A 23968-nucleotide genomic window follows, 5' to 3' on the forward strand; every position below is an offset into this window, starting at 1 on the left:
TAAAGATGCCAACCATGGAAGAGAGGAACTCTTCCTGCTGGTGCTGCTGCTACTGTGCATAAGGAGCATCATCTGCTCAAACCTATCCATAGGTGAAGCGGACGAAGGTGCACGGCTTGGCTCAAGGAACCGAGGGTGTGATGGAGGAGCCATAGGTGTCGACCCGACACCGGCACGAGATGGACCCACCTGCGGATCCGTTTGACTATCGCTCAAGGGAGGAACCCGCGAGCGACTCAATCAAAGAGAGACGGGCCGAAGTCATCGAACCCTTAGGAGGCATTCCTACATTCAACAGAGGATGCAACTGTCGATTCTAAGTCACATAATCCATTCACACAACAACACAGCACAACTCCAAAGGCAAACAACATGCATTCCATTAATCAAAATCGTCGCAATACAAGTAGTGCAACAATACATGAATCACGACTAGGAAAGCATGAAAACAACAACATCTAATACTTCAAACAACCACAACAACTACAACAACCACCAACAACTACAACAACTACACAACACTCCAACTACAAGCCAACAATGGCTACACATAGAAAGAAAACAACAAACAAAGCAAAAGACGGCCACGACGACAGCTACTCGTTAGAATCAAGAGATGAAGGCGGAGCACCCTTATCCTGCAAGCAACACAGGATAGACTTCAGAATTCGAGTCACCTTCTTAAACTTATGTTTAACAAGGCCTCGAAGATCAACAATATCCTGGCGTAAAACAGCCTACCCTTCTTCAAGCCGTGTAAGACAGGCATCTCTGGCAATCTGCTCGCCCTGCTCTGGCGCCACGGGAGGAGAGCTATCACTCGAATCCTGTGCCTCATCTCCTTCCTCGTCTTGCTTCTTTCTTCCTCAATCTCCGCACCACCTACAACATAACTCTCTTCCTCACCGCTCTCAGACTCAGCCTCACTCTGAGGCATGCCGACCAAAACCAACCTCCATCGGCTTAAGAGTCCTCAAATTGATATGACGAATAGGAACCGGCTTCTCTGGCCTCAAGCCTATAGCCAAACTCATGAGCAAGCTTACAAATGAGGCGGCCGAAAGGAAGCGACTCGGTCCTCCTAGTCAAACGAGCGATGAGAATAATCTGGTGTAGGATCTACGTCGGCACACACAACTTCGCTTCTTACCCCACCAGATATCGGAAATATACCATCAGGCGAGTACACTCGCTGCGATTGCTCCACCTTGGATATACATTGAACGTAAAGATGTGGTGAAGCAAACGGAAGTCGTCTGTCATGTAGGTAGCTAGAAGACTCCTATTCGGCGCCATTCAACCAGACGACTACACAAGGATCGGGTGCGACAATCCCTCTCACGTACACTATTCACATTCTTCTCACTGGCATGCACTTCACCAAGTGGCACTTTCAGGAGTTGGGATATCAAAGAAACATTGACAATACCCACTCGATCGCTACCACAAGGAATCTTAAACTGCAAAGGCTCCAGCGAAGGATCAAGAATATTGGCATAAAAGGCTCGAACAGTGCTAGCATTCGCGCGATACTCACCTTCGAACAAGGGACCCCAACCAGCCCCTTCTAGGCGCTCCAACAAGAAAAACTCACCAAAGAGCTGCGGATCAACATGAGCCTCAAAAAGGACCTTACGGCCTTCATAGACTCCATGCGACAACTCCGCCAACAAAGTTCTACCAATGGGAGCTCGAGGATCGAGGTCCCGCTTAGTCTGAAATTCATGAGTGGCGGACGTGCTCGCGGCGGCACCTCTCGGCCTCCGTGCACGGGTTGGGCGACTTGGCCCGACTTCATCCACAGGCGCTCTCTTCTTCCCCATCAAGGAAAGAAGGGAAGAAATGGAAAAGATGGTCGTCACAATCTCAAAGAGGGCCATGAGAAATGAGAGAAAGAGAAATAGGAAGATGGTGAAGCTTCCACACAACTATTAGCCAAAAAGGGGATGTAAGAGCTCAAATGAGAAGGAAAGAAAGAGAAATCAGTAATGGGAGGGAGGATTTAGAGATGGGGTGATGGGTTTGCATGAAAAAGGGAAGAAGAAGAATATTTGGGAGAGATTTGGAAGGATTTGGAGAGGGTTTTCAAGAAAAGGGAGAGCTTGGGAGAGGTGTTTGTGAAGGAAATAGGTAAAAGAAAAGGGTTTTAAGGGAAAACCGTGGAGGGGTGGGCCACATTAGGCCTAGAAATGATCGGCCCGCACTGGCCCGCCCGGCCTGGCCCGTTGGTCGGCGATCCCTTGCCGAACCGGCGATGGCATCGCCGGTCTCTGGACAGTCCGGCGATGCCTCGCCATTTTGGCGAGGCCCTCCTGGTCCCCCTTGGTCCAAATGATGTAGTCCCCCCCTGGGCCCCACAGGAAATGCCCCGATTGGCCCCTTTCATGATTTGACGCCTATCGGGCCATTCTGGCAGAAATCTGATTAAAATAGAGATTTCTTGAAGGTTTAAGGGTTAAAAAAGGGAAGATAGACCATCTAAACTCATTAATAGATGGTCCAGGAAAGGTTTCAGGTCGCTGTGGGTGATCGGGTAAGAGTACAGACTCGATCTCGGCGAAGGTTTTCAGGAAACTTTCGCCGATAGAAACTACGGAGCACAAACACCAAATCTATGATAGACCCGCACCCAAATACACTAACGTGACGACAACGTGCGGTGTGTAACCATAACCCGGGTCCGGTTTAATCCAGATCATGCTTTGATACCTACTTGTAACGCCATGCGAAATCCGGGGGGTCGAGCATAACTCGGCTCCCAAGTTTCAAAACATCACTTATGCAACATATTTAATGATGGATGTATGTTGATGTATTAGTGCATAAAACATGGAATAGATTAAGCCAAAACACAGATATGATTCAGGATAAATGAATAAATCAAGTGGTAGACTTATAGTAAAATATGTGTTCAATTGTAAATCCATGATTTACATATACTAGCCATGTCGTATTGAAGTGTTATTTAACAAAATTATAAGTATCAAGTTACATCATTTAAGTTCGCAAAATTAATCCCATAGTCCCACGCATCGGACAAGGCTCACTAGAACCCATATGAAAACTAAAGCGGCCTCATCATCATCCATCTCCCGCTCTGCCTCCGAAGTCGCATCCACATCAGCAACATCAGAACCGACAGAGTCCGGTGGGTGTTTAACACCGCCCGAAACGTGGGAGTGAGTGATCAACTCGGTGGAACAATACGGCACTAGTTAACATGTTATCGATTCAATCAAACAGTAATGATAAGGCAGAACAATTAAATAAATCATAAGTACTCTTATTAATGCAAAGATGTATGCAATATGATGCATGCCCTCACGCGTACATCCTCGGCGTCTTCATCTTACGTTACGCATGACATCGCCTCAAAGGATGCCACATCTACAAAGCACATGCAAATGCGTGCATGGATATGATTACTAAGTTGTTATTAGCCCATTTCATACGGCGGATTGGGAAGCTAAGATACCTTCCTCGTATCACCATCCAAACAGTGATCTATTCTAGGATCGTCAATCCTAATCGTCTCATACGATCATATAGTTGAGGTCATAGCAAAGGGCTCGTCACCAATCAATGCACGCCTTCCATGCCCTTACTACTACAATAAGGCTCGTCACCTCAATGCTGTATCCAAGTATGCTCGAGGTCACTACAAAGGGCTCATCACCAATCAATGTAGGCCGACAGCACGAATATAGTGTCCCATACCACCATAATCGGCTCATGAGTTAGTTGCTCACTAGTCACTACGGGGAGGCTCGTCACCCCAGCGTAGGCCGACAGCTCGACCACGGTGTCCCATACCACTATGTTCGGCTCATGAGTCTTAGCGGATCAAGTACCATGGTTAATAGGATTTCACTGGTAAGTTCGGTACCCTATATTCAAACAGTAGCGTCCATACATGGTGAACATACATCAGACAATCAGGTTACTTGACGAACTCGACTAGCACGAGCGCACGTTGAATTGAGCAACATAGAGTGCGCAAATACTCCGCGTGGCCAAACCACTGCCGCCAACTCTAATACGGCTCGGGTTCGTCTAATACGTCCTACGTGGCGAAAGCAATCTCAACCATGAACATAGAGTCGATTACCGATTTCTTGGACTAATGCATAGTCCCAAACACGTTACACTACAACAGATGTTCATATGGAATGAAAAACAGTAAATGAACAACAACTCAATAATGATACTCAAGCATCTGAAGAATATCAACTTAACATAAATGTAAGCATGAGCAATGCTTGAAATTAAATGACTTGGAATATAACTAGCATAAAGGAAATCATGCACATCAATAGGAGTGTTGAGAATCACTTCTCAATGCCCGTAACTAGTGTAATAGGTTACTTTAGATCATTCATGCATTTCTACAAACACTTAGCATACATGGAACAACATATATGACGTATGTTGCAATACATGCATTTTGACAATTCCTTTTACTAAGGAGTTGTCATACATGCATCTAGCATACATACATGACAAATAATCATGGCAAACATAAGTGCATATTTTATACGTATACGGTACTTTATAAATACACATAGAATACACAAATCTCAATATAACGCATGCATAACAGGAAAGCAACGTAACACAACATTTGGCATGTGAAATCTCATCCATAACAAGAATAAATCACTAACTGGCATTGAAAGCCTTGAAAACCATAACCTATACACTTAAAGTCCGCACCTTAAGCAAGGAAAGAAACACCGAACTGATTTAGACGAGTTGTCTTCGTCAACGGCGATAGAATACCCTAAAATAAGGATAGAAATGAGATACAACAACACCAAGACTAATCTAAGCTCTAACACAGGTTAGGGTTAGGTTAACTTATCCCAAAATGAACTCGGAACCGTCAGAATAACGATTCAAAGTGAAGGTTCAAGGATGAAGGAGAACAAGAAAGAATCCAAGATGATTCACCAACTTATCTCTCTCACTATCTCTCTCTTTTCCACTCTCTCTCCAAGCTAGGGTTAGAGACAATTCGTATGGAAAAGAGAGCTAGGGTTTAAGGACTATAAATAGGCCTCAAATTGATGAAAATAACCCCGGGGTCAAGGTATACTTTGGGTATAACCAAAACCCGACTCTCGCGATCCAACGAAGCACTTACGGTGGGCCTATAACCACGAAAGGTCGGAGTTAAGCTCATTGACCATGGATCTAGGTCAGCCTGAGTTTTCGTACCGACCGCTTAGATCAACCGTGGCGGACCACACTCAATTAAACGGTCACGGAATCTCGATCGGTCCATAAGCACTAGGATATGCCTCGGCCACCTTCCCTGTGCGTAGGGTGAAATTGGGTCAGAATCCAACGGTCGAATGCTTAAAATCGTCGCGTAAGCGACACGACTCAATTTCATAAAATCTTAATAAATACCAACTGTTCTCACACTCTTCACTCCGAACTCAATCAAATCGACCCGGAACATCACCTGGACTTGATTTTCGAGGTGATGGTCAAGCCCAACATGGTGACCAGAGCTAAGATCATCGCTATCGGACTTTCGGCGTGCGGTCCAGTCCGATCCGGATCTTCCAAAAATTCCCAGAACAATTAGATTTAGCGATGGATCCCAGTTTTGAGTAACATAGCACTAACTAATCTACAAGTTTTGAGCCATGCAGATACAATTTAAAGTGATTGATGCGAATTTCACAAGCAATCGAGTATAGCGCTAATTACCCCAAAAACAAATACTTAAGGAAAGATTAGCACAAAATTTCTTAGGTTTAGGTATTTAAGGATACATTTAGGTTATAGGTTTAGGTTATAGGTTATAGGTTATAGGTTTAGGTTTAGGTTTAAGTTTAGGTTTAGGTTATAAGCTATGGGTTTAGGGAATTAAGAATAGGTTAAGGTTTAGGTTTAGGAAATCGGGTTCGGGTTCGGGATTTGGTTTAGGTTTGGGTTTTCAAGTTTTGGTTTAGGTTTAGGTTAGAGAGTTGAGATTAGGATTAGGTGTAGGTTTAGGTTTAGGAATTTGAGATTACATTTAGATTTTAGGTTTAGGTTTAGGTTTAGGTTTGGGAGTTGAGATTAGGATTAGGTGTAGGTATAGGTTTAGGGATTTGAGAATACATTTAGGTTTTAGGTTTAGGAAATCGGGTTCGGTTTCGGGGATCGGGTTTAGGTTTGGGTTTTCAAGTTTAGGTTTAGGTTTAGGTTTAGGTTTGGGAGTTGAGATTAGGATTAGGTGTAGGTATAGGTTTAGGGATTTGAGAATACATTTAGGTTTTAGGTTTAGGTTTAGGTTATAGGTTATAGGTTTAGGTTTAAGTTTAGGTTTAGGTTAAGGTTTAGGTTTAGGTTATAAGCTATAGGTTTAGGGAATTGAGAATAGGTTAAGGTTTAGGTTTAGGAAATCGGGTTCGGGTTTAGGTTTGAGTTTTCAAGTTTGGGTTTAAGTTTAGGTTAGAGAGCTGAGATTAGGATTAGGTGTAGGTTTAGGTTTAGGGATTTGAGAATACATTTATGTTTTAGGTTTAGGTTTAGGTTTTAGGTTATAGGTTAAGGTTTATGTTTTAGGTTTAGGTTAAGGTTAGGTTATAAGTTATAAGTTTAGGTTGAAGGTTATAGGTTAAGGTTTTAGGTCATAGGTTTTGGTTTAGGTTAAGGTTATAGGTTAAGGTTTAGGTTAATGTTTAGGTTTGGGTTTTCATGTTTAGGTTTAGGTTTAAGGATTTGAGAATAGATTTAGGTTTTAGATTAAGGTTTAGGGAATTGAATTTATGTTATAGGTTCAATTTATAAGTTATTAGTTTAGGTTAAGGTTTAGGTTTTGGGTTATAGGTTTTGGGATTTGAGAATAGGTTTAGGTTATAAGTATAGGTTTAAGTTAGGGTGTAAGTTAAGGTTTAGGGAATTGAGTTTAGGTTATAGGTTTAGGTTATAGGTTATAGGCTTTTGGTTTATGTTTAGGTTTTAGGTTTTGGGATTTGAGAATAGGTTTAAGTTATAAGTATAGGTTTAGGTTAGGTTATAGGTTAAGGTTTAGGGAATTGAGTTTAGGTTATAGGTTGTAGGTTTAGGTTAAGTTTTAGGTTTAGGTTATAGGTTTTGGGATTTGAGAATAGGTTTAGGTTATAAGTATAGGTTTAGGTTAGGTTATAGGTAAAGGTTTAGGGAATTGAGTTTAGGTTATAGGTTTAGGTTTTAGTTATATAGGTTTAGGTTTAAGTTTTTGGTTTAGGTATAGGCTTAGGTTATGGGTTATATGTTTAGGTTTAGGTTTAGGAATTCAGGTTTGGGTTCGTGTTTGGGTTCGGGTTTATGTTCGAGTTTATGTTATAGGTTTAGGTTTAGGTTATTGGTTATAGGTTTAGGTTAAGGTTTAGGTTTAGGTTATAGGTTTAGGTTAAGGTTTAGATTTAGGTTAATGTTGTAGGTTATAGCTTATAAGTATAGGTTATAGGTTTAGGTTAAGTTTAGGTTAAGGTTGTAAGTATAGGTTAAGGTTAAGGTTTAGGTTTAGGTTATGAGTATAGGTTTTAGGATTTGAGAATAGGTTTAGGTTAAGGTTATAAGTATAGGTTTAGGTTATAGGTTAAGGTTTAGGTTTAGGTTATAAGTATAGGTTTTGAGACTGGAGAATAGGCTTAGGTTATAAGTATAGGTTAGGTTAGGTTGTAGGTTAAAGTTTAGGGAATTGAGTTTAGGTTATAGGTTATAGGTTTAGGTTGTAGTTATAGTTTTTGAGATTTGAGAATAGGTTTAGGTTATAGGTTAAGGGTGTGGTCCCTGCAAATATAGATATAAACACGACCTGCTCCAATTGGCCAGGCCCTTCCAATGCTGTCCATAGGAAATGGACAGCTTCATTATGGTCATAACAGTGGTTCCCACCTTCCAGGGACCCCCGTTCAATATCCGGATAGCTCCAACGCACATCCGGGTCTGCTCCATTAATTTCAAGTAAATATGTAAACACGGCCTGTCCAAATGGCTAGGCCCCTCTAATGCTGTCTATAGGAAATGGACAGTTTCATCATGGTCATAACAACGGTTCTCACCTTCCAAGGACCCCTACTCATCCGGATAGCTCCAACGCACATCTAGGTCTGCTCCACTAACTTCGAACAAATACATAAACATGACCTGTCCAAATGGTCAGGCCCTTCCAATGTCATAACACCGGTTCCCACCTTCCACGGACCCCCACTTAACATCCGGATAGCTCCGACGCACATCCGGATACATAAATGAGTACAGTTTCCAATAACATTATTAGCAATGTTTCAAATGCATACCTCCTTTAGAAAGTCCTTTAGTTAATCCTCATGAAAGTTCTGATCTGTAAGAACCTTAACGGTAACATCCTGCATTCCATGATTGAATAAATAAGAAGATGCATCACCTTTACTTTCAAGTCAAACAAAAATGGGATAGAGAATCATGTAAGAAACACGAAGAAAAATGTGGATTTCTTTGAATATGATAGAGAGATTGGTTTAGGAACTGAACCGCAAATTACTCTCATCAGGTTAGTTATCAGAATAACATTTCTAGAGAAGTTCTTTGCATTAAACGCTTGCCTATGTAATTCAATTGTCTTCAGTAAAATCAAATTACTATCTTAAAAGAAATGCATGCCACGCATGCAAAACGTCATTTTCTAACCAAACTACACTCTCTATTTTCAAATCTCACGCGGCCACTTCATTCCCCCACTATCTCCCTCGATTTCCCCACTCTTACCTCTCTGGCTCTCTCTCTTGAAGCAAAAAAGAAGAAGAAGACGAAAAAAAAACTCTTTTATGTTTTTTCAATCCATCTTCCATTTTCTTCTTAATAAGAAAATCCATATTTACTAATATTTCCATTTTTCTATTTTTTAAAAGAATGAGTTCGGACTCTGAAAGTGTCAACTCTAGCAATCGTACTTTCACCCCAAACCCTAACCAAGAAGGACTCCAAAATTACCAAGTACTCGTAAACATTCATTGTAAGCATTTTCTGTTTGAGCCTCCCCACACCTCAGATTGCATATGGTCATGGTTCAAATGTAAAATGGTAACATAAAAACAAAAAATTAACATCACTATCATACATGGAATTTGAGAGAAACAAATGCATTGCCATGAATTTGAGACCATCCAAGCACTAAGGCAAGCTTCAATAGTAACCAAGTGTTTCAAATAAATGCAGTTTTTTCATATTAAGATGGGGAACATGTATACCATAGGAGATGAAATGAGAAGAATAGCTCCCTCAAACGCCACGACCCTATGTTACAGGTGATCTCCACCTAGTAGTCTTAGCCAGCTCCCTATTGCTAAGATTCTGCAAGAAAGAAGAAGAAGAAGAAGAAGAAGAAGAAGAATGAGAAGATATTTGTTAATAATTTCAGTCACTAAAAAGGAAAAAAATAAAATAGCCAGGCTAATATGATGCGTATGCATTTATCAACTTAAGGACTTAATGGCGAATGTCAATAGATTGAGACAATACAACATTAAACAAGGTATTTCAATTTTACAAACAATGAACTCATAGGTAAAAAAGGGTCATCATCAAATACATGTAAGAGATGACAATGACTTAAATGGAAATATGTTGTGCATTACATGGAACTCTAGTGCCTGGGGAGTGAGTTTGTATACAATTAGTAAGAAAAGGATTCTAATGAACATATCCAATAAATGAGAACTGAGAAAATAAAAGCACCAAGGAAAAAAAAACCCAGAAGGCTAAATTCATACATTTTGGCATAGTTCCCATGAAGACAAGTCCCGTACAGGCCTGGCCCGACAGTCCAAACTTGGTTGCTTTAAGCTTGCAGGTCAAACACAGACCTATGTTTAAGTCCACTAAATGAACGGGATAGGCCCAATCCAAGTTTGATGGGGGTGCTTGGTGCTTGGATGGGGGTGCTTGGTGCTTGTAAAATCTTTTCTTAGTGGTAGGGTTATCACTAGGACACACTCATGGTTGGTTTCAACTGGATTTTAATTGGTCAGGCTGAGCTTGTCAGGCCATCCCTGCTCATAAGAAATTTTAGAATCACGTGGGAAAACCCACTCAACAGCTACAAAATACAATTACTGTGCCCAAATTTTTAGTTATGTACATGTACATCACCATCTCATAAAAGCATAGTTGAAGAATTTACCATCAGGATCAGCCACCCTTGCCATCAAAAGTGCATTGAAAGTGCCCATATCCACGCCATTCATTTATTTTTCATAGAAGGGAAAGAATAAGAATTGTTCAATACTTGTTGATTGTCTATCTTTTTCTTTTTATAGATTACTAATTAATCTGATTAACCAAACACTATTAGCTGGTAAACATTCATTCACTGTTGAAAAGAAACAGAAAGATTAGAAAAAGAAAATAAAAGGGGAAAAAAAGTACGTTTATCAACAACAGTCAAGGCATAGGCCTTGACCAAAAAAAAAATAGAAAAAAGAAGAAGAAAGAGCTAAAAAATAGACTAACAGAATCCAGCAGGATGTTTGGAACGGATGCCAAAACCTTAGGCTGGTTAGCCATGAATGATATTCATGCCTCAGCTTGAAAGTTGTTTGGAGGGTCAGATAGAAGAAGTCAATACATTTATTTTAAGATTTCCAAAAGTTCAACACATCCAGGCCTTTAATATCAATAAAAAAGAAAATATAAACATGGGCATTGTATTTAGAGACATGACAAAGCTCCATCTCTGATGTGGAGATCAAATGGCTATCTTCTAGACTCATAAATAAAGATAACTCCACAAAACAATGACTATAAGAGGAACAGAATCCCAGTAATTACATTATTTGGTGAACAAAAATGAGTTTTCTCATCCACAATAGCATGATATAGGAATTGGATATACGCCTTACCTGCTTCTAATGAAATCCACCTTTCAATGTTCTTAAAAGCTAGAGACAATTCACACTAAGTACAATACTAGCCTTCCTCATGGTTTACCTGAAGTTATATTAATAGTTCATGTTGCAGAATTTAAAAAGATGATGATGATGCATACTCACAGGACATGAAGGAGAGATATATGGACATACCTAGAAAAAAAGATATTCCTATAGTAGAGAAAATTAAAAAAGATGCCCCCATGATCATATTTAGAATAACCCAAAAGGCTGCAAGAAAATATGACAGTGACAGCCAAGAATAGAATGTAGAGTTTAAATTACATGAGCCTTCACATTATTAAAGGACTTAATTAGTCCCTTTCATTCCCACTCAACTGCATATGGTTTGTGGATGGTTCATTCCCACCGTAAGGGTCTATTTTTGGATGATTGGGTTGGCATACCTCAGCCAAGTTGAATGATTGCAGTTGGCATCCCTCAGCCATGTGTATGGTGGATGCATTTTTTAGTATGATCCTCCATACACAGCTAAAATAACATATCATTCCTCATTGATATGAGTCATAATTTCAGCTTTTATCATATTACTCCGTATTGCAAAACTAAAAAAAATCGGGTTCGGGTTCGGGATCGGATTTAGGTTTGGGTTTTCAAGTTTAGGTTTAGGTTTAGGTTAGGGAGTTGAGATTAGGATTAGGCGTAGGTTTAGGGTTAGGGATTTGAGAATACATTTAGGTTTTAGGTTGAGGTTTAGGTTATAGGTTATAGTTTTAGGTTTAGGATTAGGTTAAGGTTAAGGTTTAGGTTTAGGTTTAGGTTATAAGATATAGGTTTAGGGAATTGAGAGTACGTTAATGTTTAGGTTTAGAAAATCGGGTTCAGGTTCGGGATCGGGTTTAGGTTTGGGTTTTCAAGTTTAAGTTTAGGTTTAGGTTAGGGAGTTGAGATTAGGATTAGGTGTAGGTTTAGGTTTAGGGATTTGAGAATACATTTAAGTTTTAGGTTTAGGTTTAGGTTATAGGTTTAGGTTAAGGTTTAGGTTTAGGTTTAGGTTATAAGCTATAGGTTTAGGGAATTGAGAATAGGTCAAGGTTTAGGTTTAAGAAATCGGGTTCGGGTTCGGGATCAGGTTTAGGTTTGGGTTTTCAAGTTTAGGTTTAGGTTTAGGTTAGGGAGTTGAGATTAGGAATAGGTGTAGGTTTAGGTTTAGGTTTAGGTTTAGGTTATAGGTTATAGGTTTAGGTTTAGGTTTAGGTCTAGGTTATAAGCTATAGGTTTAGGGAATTGAGAATAGGTATGTTTAGGTTTAGGAAATCGGGTCCAGGTTGGGGATCGAGTTTAGGTTTGGGTTTTCAGGTTTAGGTTTAGGTTTGGGAGTTGAGATTAGGATTAGGTGTAGGTTTAGGTTTAGGGATTTGAGAATACATTTAGGTTTTAGGTTTAGGTTTAGGTTATAGGTTTAGGTTTAGGTTAAGGTTATAAGTTATAGGTTTAGGTTTAGGAAATTGGGTTCGGGTTGAGGTTTGGGTTTTCAAGTTTAGGTTTAGGTTTAGATTAGGGAGTTGAGATTAGGATTAGGTGTAGGTTTAGGTTTAGGTTATAGGTTTTGGGATTTGAGAATAGATTTAGGTTATAAGAATAGGTTTAGGTTATAAGTATAGATTTAGGTTTCAATAAGCTGTATGGAATTAACATTCCTCTATCTAGCAACACACACAAGTTAGCTGAGTAGATATTTATAGTCTGATATAAAGCAGCAAAATCTATAGCACTAAAGTCTGAAAGCAGCACATGAGCATAAGATAGACTAATATATATAAACATGGGTATTCAGTCAATAGATGTTGGAAAACCTGATAGGCCATCACATTTGTAGAGATATAATATAAATAAAAAAATGTTTTATTACATAAAAGTTTATTTAGCTTGCAGATGCAGAAGATAGACTAGTATATTTAAACAAAAAGAAATGCACTAGCCCTTTAAATACTACATAAATGCTTCTGAAATAATAGAATAGAATATAAATTGATTTTTCTTTTCCCTCACAGCCATGTCAATGTCTGACATGAGTGTTGAACACTGCTAGAAACCACTTTTTTTCCAGAAAATGGTGTGATCTTGTCACACTCATTATCTATTCAAGAAAAGGGGTTTACGAATGTCACTGATAGAAGAAAGAACACTGTTACTAGGACACAATAAATCGGTAGCTAGTTTGGATCGGGTTTAGGTATTCTCTAGTATTATCTACTACTGAACCTAGTATTATCTACTGCATGCTAGTAACATACAACCAATATTGGGACACCATCCCATAAGCTACAAGAATTTCATGTCCCCCTAAACAAGGTATCCTCCATTGATAATATATATATATATATATATTATAAGTTCTTTATTTTCATTTACATTCATAAATACAATCATCATCCATCCAAGAAATTGAAACATTCATCATCCTCAAACAAGTAACTATTTATCTAACTTACAAATACGATTATTAATATTCAAGCACTTATTCAGAAAAGAAAATTTCAAGCTTATGTTACTTTTCACATAAGTTTCCAGATAAGCTAACCTTCTCGCTTTCAGTATCCTTCTCCAAAATCTGAGATACGTTTGCTGTCGGGCTACTTACTTTTCCCACCTTTACTTGTACAGGATTGCTTAGATACTCCTTAATTATAAATAACAAAGGATAGTCAGAAAGAAGTTTGTCCTTAATTACTTTTCCATCAACATATGCAAGCAAATGCACCCTTATGCAAAGCGCACAGAAATCATAAGGATAAGAAAAACACTAAAAAAAGAAAAAGAAAGAGTGGAAAACTAATTTGAAAAGCACATGGAAATCATAAGCATAAGAAAAACTCTAAAAAAAAAAAAAAACAATGCCAGTAAAAAAAAAACCAAGTGCATCGCAATCAGCTTTTACTTTTCAACTTGAATGCATTACCTTTCCTTGGCATTCTTTACTTGTAGCGACCAAAGGAAGTTTAGCAACATCCTGACCAAATATTCTAAGGATTACAGCTGATACAACATCTAAACTGCATTGATTAAAAATGCAAGTATCAAAACAGTTATGATCTGGAATACAAAAACTGCAAAGAGATACGAATGTGAAAGTTTGAATCTTCTGCAAAATTATATTTTGGCTTAAAGATGCAAGTTCTTACTTTACAGTTAAAATTGCACAATACATCCCGCCAAATTCTTGACCCGCTACATTTCTTCTGCAAAATATTTAAGAAACCACAGCAATGTGGGATGCTATACAAGATATAAATCATAAAGGCGGAGAAGAAAAGGATACAAGGAATTGGCAATTTATGCCTCACACTAAAACAAAATAATGATAATAGTAATAAATACAGGCATTCATACCCGCATGCAATTGGGATCACTTGTGTCGTTATATGGGCCAATCCGTGGTTATTCACATTCACACCCTTGCCGGCAGACAGAATCAATTCATTTGTACAAAATTCAAATGAATAATGTCCATGACTTACCTGTAGACCATAGCAGGGATCAGATCACGACTTGTTTTTTCAACCATAGGATCAAAACATTCCTGGCAGAAAGAAAGAGGCAATGTTAAATAAGACAAACAAATAAGCACCTACACATTAGGAAGGATTTTCATTCACGATTCAACAAACATAAAATTCATTCCATTTCCTTTTTATGACTTTGTATGTTGGTTTTCTGGTTTTCTATGTCGCTCCAATTTCTGATTCAATAATTTCCAAGTATCTAATCGGTCCCTAAAGTATCTGAAATTTGAAGAACTACAGATGATTTGATAATATTGCAACATATGTAAGCAAATGTATTACTTGAATTCCATGGCTAGGCACATATATCACTACATGCAAGTCATTAAAATTATTTTTACTCATATGCAACAACATATATATGCAAGCAAGGAAAACTATTACTAGAATTCTGACAGAGGACCACAGACACATAGATTACTTCAGTACAACTGCAAGAATTAATATTAGTATTTTTTTTCCATCATCACCACCGCATCATCATATGCACCCTTATGCAAAGCATGAAAAAGTCTAGCCCTACAAACCTCATTAAACTACACAATAGTCCATTCCAAAGGCATTCCTAACCAGGATCGATTCCTTGCAGAGCTAAAAACGCAACCAAATGAGGCACTCCCCATTGGAATTCTGTCCCTACTTGAAATCAGGAAAAAGAGCGAATAAGAACGGTTCAAATCCAATTCTCACCCATCTCACTTGTGATCTGGGCAAAGACATCTACCAAAAAAATGGGAGAAATCTCAAAACCAAATCCTCCAACCAAATGACACAACATCAATCTGCCCAATCTCACCACCTCACAAGAAGCATCCGAATATAATACTGTGTAAAATCAGATCTAGAAAGACACAAACAAGCTCAGCGAAGCCAATCTCTCTCCAAAATAATCAGATCTACGTGAAACATAAATCGATATCATAAAACGAGTAACAGATCTACAAAAAGAACATCAGGGAATAATATCATAGATCTCAATACACAGTACCAGATCCAAAAACAAATCCAAAACAACCAAAAAAAAAACATCAGATACAAAATTCATAGCCATGATCTGCACTGAATGGTAGAATAAAATGTAAAACAACAACAAAAACCCTTGATTTGCAAAAGGAATGATCGAAACCTTAGATTACAAAAGTAATGATGGAAACCCTAGATAATCATGGCTGCCCAAGCAACCACTCCTGCCCTATTTGGGTGCAACCCACACACAAATCGGGTGGGCCGCACATAAGGTGGACCCCATTGTCTAAATGGACGGCCCACCAAACCATACACGTCTAGGTGGGTCCCACCTCCCATTGCCCAAACACGCCCTAAATCCCCAAATCCCTAAATCCCTAAATCCCTAAATTAGGTAATAAAATGGATGAACAGCGTAGATATGTAACACGTACCTCATGGTGGCCCTATGGTCGGAGAATCATCACTGACCTATTAACCAGGGCCGCAGTTTTCGAAGTGAAAGAATCGAGAGCTGTTTTCAAAGCGAAAGATCCGAGAGCAGAGAGGAGGGAGAGGATGCGAGAGAGACAGAGAGAGGACAGGGTGGAACCACTGAGCAATTGAGAGAGGACCGAGAGAGAGAGAGAGGGTGCAAGAGAGAGAGAGAGAGAGAGAGAGAGAGAGAGAGAGAGAGAGAGAGAGAGAGAGAGAGAGCACCGAGAGAGATAGAGAGACAGTGAGAGAGGGCGCGGTTGAGAGAGTACCGAGACAGAGAGCAAGGGTGTGCGAAAGAGAGAGATTGAGAGAGTGAGAGAGGACAGAGAGAGAGAGAGACTTCAGAGAGAGACTTGAAGTCTCTCTCAAGAAATGGATTGGCTACTCGCGCTAACACCAGCGCTAAGGGCTGGTGGTCGGTGCTCTGTGGGCCCCACCGTGATGTATGTGTTTCATCCCTGCCATCCATCTATTTTTCCATATCATTTTATTGTATGAGACAAAAAATGAGGTATTTCCCAATCTCAACTGGACCACATTATAGGAAACAGTGTTGAATGAGCGTCGGCCTTTAAAAACCTTTTAGGGGCATATAAAGTTTTGGATCAATCTGATATTTTTTTCCCTTCATCTGGGCTTGTATGACCTAATCAACAGATTGGATGTCAAATAAAAAGTACAGTGGGCCTTAGGAGGGTTTTAATGGTGGATATCCAATCACTATTGTTTTCATGTGGTGTGGTCCACCTGAGATTTATATCCCTCTCATTTTTCATATCAAGCCCTAATATGATATGTAAAAATGGATGGATGGCATAGATGAAACATATATGGGACCCACAGAGCATCGACTACCAGCCACGGGTCTGGTGTAAGGGGAGTAGCCAATCCATTTCCCTCCTGGACGTCATACGGTGAGGACACCAAGTATTATGGGCCCCACTATGATGTATTTGTTATATCCACACAGGTGATTTAATCTCCAGGTTTCCTACTATATGATCTACTTTAGCCTTTGATCTAAATGATTTTTGGTTTCATGCCCTATAATAATATTTCAAAATATATTGACGGCTTAGATAGAACACATATTTTTTTAGGCCCTATAGGGCCCCTTATACCTTAAGCGCACTGAGTAAATCCTATAGGGCCGCCATGATTTATTCATTTTATCCACTCCATCCATCCATTTTAACATATAATTTTATTACATAAGCTTAAAAATGAAGCCTATAAAAATCTAAAGTGGACCACATCATAGGAAATAGTATAAACTGAACGTCTACAATTGAAAATTTTTGGGAGGCCACTGAAGTTTTGGATCAAGTTGATATTTTAGTTTTCCCTTCATCCATGTTTTTGTGATCTATTGAACAGGTTGGATGACAAATAAAAATCACTGTAGGCCATAGGAAGATTTCAACGGTGGAAATCATTATTCCCACTGTTTCCTATGGTATGGTCCACTTGAGCTTTGGACATGCTTTAATTTTGGGTTCAACCACTAAATGATCTGGAAAAATGGATTGACAGTGTGGATAAACCAAATACATTCACCGTGTCATTGCTAACTGGATATGGCATGGTAGGATGCAATGTGCGTTGAAACCCTTTCGGGGGTCACAAAAGTTTCGGATCAATATGAAATTTGTTTTCCTATTCATCCAAGTATTTGGTCCACACCACATGAAATGGTGTTGATTGAATATCCAACATTAAAAACTTCTTGTGATTGAACCAAAGTATGAGGCAGATTCAAAGTTTGAGTGGACCCCATCACAAAAAAAACAGTGGGGATTGAATGCCTACCATTAAAACCTTACTATGGGCCATAGAAGTTTTCAACCAAGCTATAATATATATGTTTTCCCTTATTCCATGTATGTATTAACTTATAAACAGGTTGGATCTTAAATAAACATTGCGGCGGGCCCTAAAAAGGTTTCAATAGTGGGTGTCTCTATCCTACTCTTTTTTATGGTGGGTCCACTTGAACTTTGGATCTGCCCCGTCAGTTAGATGCACCATTCCATGGTGGGCCACGAGCTTAAAAATAAAGTCAATCCATGACTTGGGTGGGCCACACCACATACTATAGTTAAGAGGGTTACCCTCCCATTAAAACATTCATAATCATTTATCGGGCCCACCTAGATGTGGTTCATAGATCCAGCCCATTCATTATGTGTGTCCCACTTGGATGAGGAGTCAGTCCAAGTTTCATACACATCCAAAACTCATGTAGGCCCCACCAATTAAATGCTTTTATATGTTTTAGGGATGTCTTCACATAGTTTTAGATGCTATGGCCCACCTAAGTTTCGTATATGACTGATTTTTGGACTTAAAGGGGACACATCAAATGCATGGTGTTAATGTTCTACAAACATCATGGTGGGGCGCACACAGATTAACCTCATGGGAAGTTCCCATGAGGTGACCTTATGGTACCATTTCACTATTTAGGTAACTCCTTCATGGGTGTTACTCTAACCGTGTAGGGCCCACCTTGATATATTTTATGTATATCGACACCGTCCATATATTTTTCTATCATATTTTAGGATGTGATTTCAAATCATAAGAACTCAATAATCTCAGGTGGGTCATACCAATCAAAATAATGATGAATAACTATTAAAAACCTTTTGAAGGCCACAAAAGTTTTGAATCAATTTGATCTTTGTTGTTTACCTTCATCTAGATCTTTACATTATCAATAAGTTAGATTGCAAATAAACATTACTAAAACCTTACGATGGGCTCTTCATAATTTTTAATGGCGAGGTACTATATTATCATTCTTTCCAGTGGTGTGGTCCACTTATGATTTAAATCTACACAATTTTTTATACCCGGCCCAAAAAGGGTTAGAGAAACATAGGGGTGACAAGGATATACAACACATCATCAAAATCTCACTTTTATTATCTAACTTTTCAATTTTTCTTGTCAAAATACAAACTCTAGTTTTCTTTTTTAAAATATATATTTTTTTACAATTTGTCAATTTTTTCACAATTTTGTTTAATTTCTTAAATTTTCTTTTTCAAAATATCATTTTTTGGTGGCACACTTTTGTTATATAACTTTTCAATTTTTCTTGTCAAAATGCAAAATCTAGTTTTCTTTTTTAAAAAAATATATATTTTTTTCAATTTGTCAATTTTTTTCACAATTTTGTTTAATTTTTAAAATTTTCTTTTTCAAAATATCATTTTTTTAATCGAAATCTTGTTATATAACTTTTTAACTTTTTTATCAAAATACAAAATCTAGTTTTCTTTCTTAAAACATATATATATATATATATATATATATATATATATATATATATATATATATATATATATATATATATATATATATATATATATATATATATATATATATATATGTATTACATTTTGTCAATTTTTTCACAATTTTGTTTAATTTTTAATATTTTCTTTTTCAAAATATCATTTTTTTATCGAAATCTTTTTTTTTTTTCAAAGTTATCAACATTATTCAAAGTTCTTAATTTTTTTTTTCAAAATTTAGATTTTTATAAAATCACAGTTTTTTTTTATAAACATTGTTAATTATTTTTTCTAAGCTTCTTAACTATTTTTTCTTTCAAAATTCATAATTTTTTGGTTGGTAACATTAGACGGTCTTCGACAGTCTCAGATGACAGCTATAAGACGGCTAAGGACCATCTCTAATAGAGACGGTCATTGACAGTCTCTATTAGAGACGGACTTTCACAGGGAAATAAGACGGCTAATGACTGTCTCTAATAGAGACGGTCTTTGACAGTCTCAGACTACAATTAAAAGATGGCTAAGGACCGTCTCTATTAGAGACAGTCTTTGACAATCTCTAGGAGAGACGGTGACAATCTCTAATAAGGACAGTTTCGGATCGTCTCTAATAGAGATGGTCTTTAACAAGGCTATAAGACGGTTAAGGACCGTCTTCTTTGACAGTCTCAGATTATAAGTAAAAGATGGCCAATGACCGTCTCTAATATAGACGGTTAATGATCGTCTCAGATGACCGCGTATAAGATGGTCAAGGACCGTCTCTAATGCGGACGGCCAACGACCGTCTCATATGACCTCATATAAGACGATCAACGACCATCTTAAATGATTTTTGGACTTTCAAATTTTTAAAACAATATTAAGGATGGTTAGGGGCCGTCTAAAATCTTAGAGACGGTTTATGGCTATCTCTAAAGTGTCTTTAAACCAAGCAATTTTAGAGACGGTCTAGAACCGTCTCGAAATCCGTCCTTTTTTGTTTCTTCCATTTTTCACGTAATGCTTGTTGTATACTTGCCTGAATTGTGTGGGTTGGACGCAAGTAGTTAGGTTGGTTGAATTTGAAGTCGGGCTGGCTTAATTTCAGTGTATTTGCTTAGTATTATATATTATTATGTCGCCACATGAAATACACCTAACCTAGGGTCATTCTCAGGTTATACCACCTGATGGTTGACACATCCAGAGTTCTTCAATTTTTGAACCATGCATAACCTTTATGACTTGAGATGTTGAGTCTTCCTTGAGATGTTGATCCAGTGTTTAGGTAATCTTCATGAGTTGTTGAAGATCATCTTTATGAGTGCTTGTGATCCATCTAGCATTATGAAATTTGACAACATTGAGTATGCTGTAATTATAAGCACTTACAATAAAAAATCTTTACGCCTCTCGAACGTTGCCCAAACGCGAATTCAACCTTGTCTAACTGGAAGATCCAATCGGGAGTAGGGCCAACCCCGAGTTTGTACTTGGGGACCTATGCAATTCCATGTAAACCAGTCGAGGCAAGTATTGTCTAAAAGAAGTTCTTTCTCGAGTTATGGAGCAAAGAAAGAGGAAAGAGAAGTCAAGTTACCAATAAGAGATGAATTAAATGTTAGATGAAGCACGTATTTGTTGGTAAAGAGATCCACAGATGGGGACCCATAGGGAGAAAGAGTATCAAGTTAATATAGTCTTTGAAACATTCGATGACCAAATTAATCATATCGAAGGCTTAAATCTCCATGTCTATTGTTTTAGTTTTGTAGTCGTCAGATGAAGAAGAAGCCATGAAAAGATGAGGTAATAAAAGACTAAAGAAGGAGATGAAAGAGCAGTGGCGACAGAAGAAGATAAGAAAAATACAAAGGCAACAAAAGTAAAAGAATAAAAAGGAACAAAAATGAAACCATTTCAAAATGAAAAGAATTTTCGGGTTTCACATCCACATTAAAAGCATGCAGTCATGCAAGATGATTTCCTATGCAACATTAATGTGCATGTCGGTCGAGCACGAACCATGTGTGGCCATGTGTTGTGGATTGGAGTGACAAACAAATTCGAAACATTAAACATCCCATCACATTTCCCAATGTAAAGGGATTTGATGGGTATTGTTTACACCCGTTCTAACGTGTCCACATGGACCAATAAGATGCCATCACATGACTATATGATTGACAAAACCTTTCTTGTGTCCCAAGGATGTCTTTTGCCTCACCTCCATTGATGACACATCATCTGCCTAAAGCAAACCCATAAGCATGTTTATAGATAAGATACTACAATGAGTGACATGGAGCCCTCACACGAATGCTACATGTGGTTGAACCATGTGCCTAACAAGTCTATAAAGACCCACCAAGATTAGGATTTTATCACAACCTAGATATGCTTGACAAGGCCATCTCACACATTCCTGCCAAAATGGGAGATCCTTCTAGAGATATTGGTGCTGTCGTGGTGATTACGAAGGTTCGACAAGCCAAATCTTCTTACTGTGGAAAGAAATCAAATACACTATGAAGAATTCAGGTCTAGTGAGATTGATCCCGAAATATCCACAAATCTTTGTATTTATGCTAGCAAGGAACTCTTAAAATGGTTTCATGTCATACCCCTTAGAAATCTCTTTAGTCAAGTTGGGAAGATTAAAAAATAACTATATGCTAGAATTGCCAAAGATCCTAGACCACCTACGAAGCATAACGGGGGTTTGCCACTGCTAGAGCTATATAAGGAGCACACAATGAGCAGTTCAAGGCCCCATGCCAAACAAAACTAATCTACACAATGCAACACTATTTATATTAGTTTCCAATTCCACCACTTCTGTCCAGCCACACTATAGAAAGTCCAGAGTTTAGATTCACTTAGATCACCACTATCCAATACCATCATAGTAGTACACTTAAGGGTAGTATAAATATCCACGAACCACCGTCGTCGGATCCCCGAACAACTGAGTCTTTACTTGGAAGATCACTCCATGGTCACATCCTGATAACTATCCGCATAATTGTTTGTCCATATAAGCAATCGTATGTATCTATCCTTCATTTATTCTCTCTGATTATTTTATTATTCTGTTGATTGTATTGAGCTTCAAATACAAATAAATAAAATTGGTACTATTAGCCCTTTAGCATTAACCCTTTCATTCATCATTGTTCTATTGAGAAATACAAAGCCTACAATTTCCCTTAAAAGAAAAGTCCTTAATGACAAAAGAATCCATTTAGAAGGGATAACCCCTACCCATTCAAATTGGAGGCTATACTTCCAAATTAATTGCCTCATCGTTGTAGCAATCGGCAGCTATGAAGGTGGCCAATCCCACATATTCGGTTTTAATTGATTTATCTTAGCTCTAGGGTCACAATGTTCACCAACATTTAGTGAAACTCGAGTTGAGTACAAATTTGGCATGCTTGCACTATTATAAACACACAAGTTTAATCAAACACTTGTCTTCTTCAACACATGTGGCCTCCCGTTTGATTATAGAATGAAACATTCTAGATATGGTTGATTTTTGAGACGTCTTGTAACCTAAAGGGGACCATCAAATATAGGGTGGGGATGACTAACACACACCATGATGGAGCCCACAACTTGACCTCATGGAAGAGCTCAACGTGTGTGTAAAGTTGTGTCTAAGGACTCAATGCCTGCAAAACAAAGAGAGGTTCAAGCAAGCCCCACCTTAATGTGTATGTAAAATCTTTGGCTATCAGATGCATTGTCTCATTTTAGATTTAGGTACCAAAAATCAGGTTGGCTTGTAATATAGTTTGAACAAATGATTTGGAAATGGAGTAAAGGGGACGCCAAGCCTTCTAACTATTTCCCTTGGTGTAGTCCACCTGAATCATAGACCATCCTAATTTCTGGGCCTAGGTCTAATGTGTGGGACATTTCAACTGATGGTTGAATTCGATTTCACATACACATCAGGATGGCCTAGTAAAAATAAAAATAAAAATCAAGGTTGGGTATCCTTATCCCAATTGTTTCCCTTGGTGTGCCCACCAAAATCACAAATTAACTTGATTTTTAGGTCCAGGGCCTAAAGTGTAATGATGCATATGAAGGTCGATATTGATTTCACATACACATGACAGTGGACCCTGTAAAAATCAAGTGTGGGCTCCTCTCTCAATTGTTTTCTTTAGTGGCCCTTAATCATGGACTGGCTAGATTTTTGGGCTCTGTGCCTGACGGAGGCGGATTTCTTACTAAAGCCTTCCGCAGAGGTTCCTATGCTGGAAACCTATGTGGGGCTCACCGTGATGTTTGTAAGAAATCCACTCGTCCATCCATTTTTTGAGATCATTTTAGGACATAGGGTGAAAAATGAGCCGGATCCAATAATCAAGTGGGCTGAAAACATGAGGATTGAATGCCATAATTGAAATATTCATGGGGCCACAAAAGTTTTGAATCAGGATAATATTTGTATTTTCAATTCATCTCAGTAGGAATGATGTTATGAATGGTACTGATGGCATGTGAACATTATTGTCGACCCCAGGGAGGTTTTAAAGGTAGGAATTTGCCTACCCACCTTTTCTTTTAGTCCGACCTACTTTGAGTCTTAGATCCTTCTCATTTTTCGTCTTAAATCCTAAAATGAGCTCACAAAATAGATGGATAGGTAGATTTCTCAAAAACATCATGGTAGGCCCATCTAGGTATCTAGAGGAGGAACTTCTTGTGAAAGACATTAGCAGGAAATCCGTGTCTAGCCTGACATAGGCTGACGCATCTAATGGTTAGAGTGAATTTCACATGCACATCATGTTGGGGCTTACTA

Source organism: Magnolia sinica, chromosome 19, assembly GCF_029962835.1.
Source record: "Magnolia sinica isolate HGM2019 chromosome 19, MsV1, whole genome shotgun sequence".
NCBI lineage: Eukaryota > Viridiplantae > Streptophyta > Magnoliopsida > Magnoliales > Magnoliaceae > Magnolia > Magnolia sinica.